Source organism: Mus caroli, unplaced genomic scaffold (genome assembly GCF_978045245.1).
Source record: "Mus caroli unplaced genomic scaffold, Mus_caroli_1 scaffold_2, whole genome shotgun sequence".
Taxonomy (NCBI): domain Eukaryota; kingdom Metazoa; phylum Chordata; class Mammalia; order Rodentia; family Muridae; genus Mus; species Mus caroli.
The window spans coordinates 132,404,265-132,408,787 of NW_028227257.1; positions in this window are offsets into that span (position 1 = coordinate 132,404,265).

The following is a 4,523-nucleotide window of genomic DNA, read 5'->3' on the forward strand; positions in this document are numbered from 1 at the left end:
TTGGAAGTAGTGCAGTTTTCCTTTTGAATTTTAAAGTAACAATAAATTCATATATATATATATATATATATATATGCAAATATACATAATATACATGCACACCTATACATATATGCATATATACACATACATATATATATACATATACACACACATATATATACATATATATGCAATTATAAGAAATAATACAGAATATAGAGATTCCATGAACATCATGGTCTTTGACTCACACACCCCATTAGAGCTTTGCTAACTGAGCAGGTTTTTTTGTTTGTTTGTTTTTTGTTGTTGTTTTAACCACAAGTTGTACTTGCTAGATGACAAATTGGTGATATTCGTCACAGGTAGCTCCGTTTCTCAAGCAGGCTCAAGTGAGGTGGGGTCTGGCCCTTGTTTGACTCAGGATCACATGTTTAGCCTGCTTTACTGACCAGTGCACACACTTGTCTTTGCCCCACCTAACAGCCTTGGTTCAGGTACCTACAAACTGAAGATTGTCAAAATGAAGACATCAGTCACCTTGACAGTCAGGGTCCATGTTTTCATGGTATTCTGATGTCTTGTGGTACTATTATTAATAGTAACAGCCAGGATTCATTGAACATAATCTATGTCAAACCAGGCCCATTTAAGTATGTGAGAACAACACTCTTACCTTTCCTTTTTTCATTTTTTAAAAGATTTAATCAATTTTATTATTTTATGTATATGAGCATTTTGCGTGAATGCATGCATGTGTACCATGTACATGCCTGATATCTATAAGGACCAGAAGAGCAGTTTGGGTCATCTAGGACTGAGCCATAGACAATTGTGAGACAGCAATTGTCGATGCTAGGAATTGAACTCTGGTCCTTTGCAAGGGCAACAAGTACTTTTACCTACTGGGCATTCTCTCCAGGGATATAATTTTCAGCCCTATGTTACTGCATCCATTTTACAGAGGAGACAACTGAGGCCCATATTTTTCTAATGAATGACAATTAGATTTGAAGTGTGACTTAGCTGCCATTCAATGAGTCAAAGCTAGCTCATTTAGAACTCTTATCTATTGGCTAAATTTTCAAACAGAGCTCAAGTCACCTAGATGGCTATGTACTGTTCGATACAGGTAAATTTTTGCAGTGTGACTGTATGGGTGAACAAGTTCTTCTTCCTTGTCAGCCAATACCCTGACTGAAGAGTACACAGTGGCCTTCCTTCAGCTGGGGTAAGGAGGTTGTGAGTTCTGCCACCTGTGGTTAAACCAGGGGAACAAGAGGACAGAGGGGACCTGCTACTGGCAGCGTTCTTCCTCTCCTAACCTTGGCCTCTGCTGTGACTTCATTCTCCCTGGCCAGCAGTCACGTGAAGGAGCTGTGTCTTTCAAAGGTCAGGCAAGGAACCCTGAAACACGTGCAGTAGGCTGCTGTCTAAATTATTTATTTGGTTTGTGCTATCTTGGATTAATGACCTTGCTTGTTAAAAAACACCATAAAATGACTCATAGGGCGGTGTGCTGCTAAAGCCCAAGTCATGTTAATTAGCCGCTTTATTTTATTTATCAGCGTGGTTCAGAACTGGGGCAAAAGTCAACCCACTTTAAAATGTTTGTGTTTTCTTCTCTCGGTGTTGCAATTTAAAACCTTTATGCATTTGCTCTGGGGTAACCCACACTGTTGCTTCTCGTCCTTATATTTTTTGGAATAACCGTTTCTTTGGTCCTCATGAATTCTTTGTCTAGCTTAGCCACATGCACCTTTTCTCCATAACATTTGCATATATTTTGTCCCCGTGGGCCTAAGGGGATATTCTACTGATTAGGTTACATTCAATTCACAGCTCACAGCATTAACTCAAGACATTAACGTATGCAGTATCATGGAGTGTAGTTCTGGCTGTAATGGCCAGATTAATTTACTATGTTCCATTTCTAGGGAGATCCTAAAACATGTCTTCCATGTGCTCCTCATTCCCAACAGTGAAGGGAGACCCTAGAGGCAACCTCACCCCTGAGGTCTGATGCGTGAACAGTCGGCAGCCACTCACTGCAGCTTCTGCTGGTTAATGATTATCCAGGACTGGCCTAGCTGCCCTGCAGGAAATAGAACACAGAAGGGAGGGCGGGAACAAGGTTGTCTTTCCCAGCAGTTTCTGAGCATGCTTGATAACTTAAGCACATGGGAGGACTGGAGAAAGAGAGAAGGGGAGCCCAAGACTTCCCACCTCACCTCTGTGCTCTGCCAACAGTGGGCGGTAGCTGGAGCAGTCTCTGCAGCTATGTCTGTCTCTGTGACTTCATCACTGTGACATGCTTGGAATTTAATACCTTGCTTCACAAAGCAGTTGTGGGGGGAAAAGAATCTGCACTGAAAGAAGTTTACATTAGGTAGCTGAAAAATGGCCAGCAATTGTTCAGAACCAATTAGGTCATGTTCAGCTGCTGATGGATGGAAGGAAGTCTTGGTTTGGTTTTGTCCCCACACCAGGTAAAAAGGGTGTTCAATTGAGACGCAGTTCTAAGGGCACAGAGGACTATATATGGAAGCTTGCCTATCTCCTTAGGGCTGATATTTAACTTGTTTTTATGATTAATTCTCCTGTTAAATATATAAAATATTTACTAAGCCAATAGGAAGGGAGATCTAATTTCTTGAAGGCACATACTCCATTTTTAAACATGGAAAGGTAAAAAGCCCAATTCAGCTTAGAGTTGTATTTACTCCTGCTTGATTACCTATAGCTTTTATCAAGATGGAAGATCCAGTATAAAAATAACTAGAGCAGCCTCTACCCCTACCCCGTATCACTGGACTTGTTGTATTATAACTTACACAGTGCAACGCATAAACTTACAAATGGTTATTCATTTCAGTGTGCAAAATATAAAAGGCTCTACATTAAAGCAAAGACAATGAATCATTCATGAGATAATATCTACTGGGATGGCAGCATAGGTCCATCTGTCACAGCAGGAGCCTTTGTTGTTGTTTATGTATAACTTCATTTAATTTTGTTTATGATGTTCCAAATGAAAGGGGGATTAGGACAGGCAAGCCAGGGATTTGTCTACTCAGAGATAACTAGAGTTAGCAGTTTCCTGTGAAAAGTCAAGTGCTGACCATGTATTCTGAAAAAATACACACAATAAGAAAAGTCTAGCAAGAACTGCATAAATACAAGTTACCTTGTCCATTGAAAGCTGCAACATTGTTCTTCCTGTGCTTTTTCATTTATCCTGTGTGTGTGTGTGTGTGTGTGTGTGTGTGTGTGTGTGTGTGTGTGATGCTAGATGTATTGTGGAAACAGCAAAGTCTCTAGTTTATTTGATAAAAACCATGTTTGTATCAAACACATAAGTCATTGACACCAGCATTTGGGTTGCCCACTGTGTGTTAACCGGCTTTCAGTTAAGGTCAGCTCTTCTGCCTAGGGAGCAAAATGGACATTACTGGCTTTCCCACAAACCTTCAATAAAATAGAGTAGGGTAGGGTGGTGGTGGGGGTGTAAGATAAGGGAACTAGACCCTGAGGCACCATGGCATTTGCTATACCTTAGCAATAGAGGTACAAGGCACAAATAGTTGAAGTCCTGTATATTTAAGTGCAAGACACAAATGGTGGAAGTCCTGTATATTTCTTCTCATTTCACATATTCCTTAGAGCTTCATTCGCTCCTAGAATAATTTGCAATCACTTAAGATCTGAAGTATTCTCATCTCTCTCTTTAGCTTCTCTCAGCTTGACTCCAGATAGATAATACATTCTCAATCTTAGCTAATTCTGGTTTTTACCAAGGGCCAACTTGGGCTGGTCACCCTTATCAGCTCATCTGGTAAGGATGCTTGCCACCCAGCTTGTTGACACAGTTTCAGTTCTTAGTACAGACAAGGTGGTAGGAGAGAGCATCTCCTGCAGCTTGTCCTCTGATCTCCATGGGCATGCTCTGGCACACATCCCTCCCTCAACATTTAAAATGAATAAATGAATGAGCAAATGGATGTAAATCTGACTGACATTTCCTCAGTCTTACAATGGACTGCATGGAAGAAGGTATTTATTAGGTACTTTCTAAGATGTGTTTGTTCATTCACACTTGTTAGGACTCAGACTTCCGTACTCAGTCTCCATCTTACTCATGGCCATGTGTAGATAACATTTCATTACTTCGTACCATTTGCACCCTATGGCATCATCTCAGTGTATGACTAGCCAGGAGGAGGTTTGAGAAGCTTGGAGCAAATGTGCCTCACACCTGGCAAATCAGCTCACAGTGCAGACTGAGGTTCTCTTCTTTACATTTAGGTGGCTACATACTGTGTAGCTGCTAAGTTATCAATCTCTTAAGAGTGACAGGATGCAGAAGACTTGGACACAAAACAACCATAACACAGAGGTGTTTATCATTTGTCCTTACACACACACACACACACACACACACACACACACACACACACACACCCCGAAGAATCACAGAATCAGATGAGCTTGAGCCAGGGGTTCAAGAGGACTGAGTTCCTCCTGGGATACCCAGTGCCATT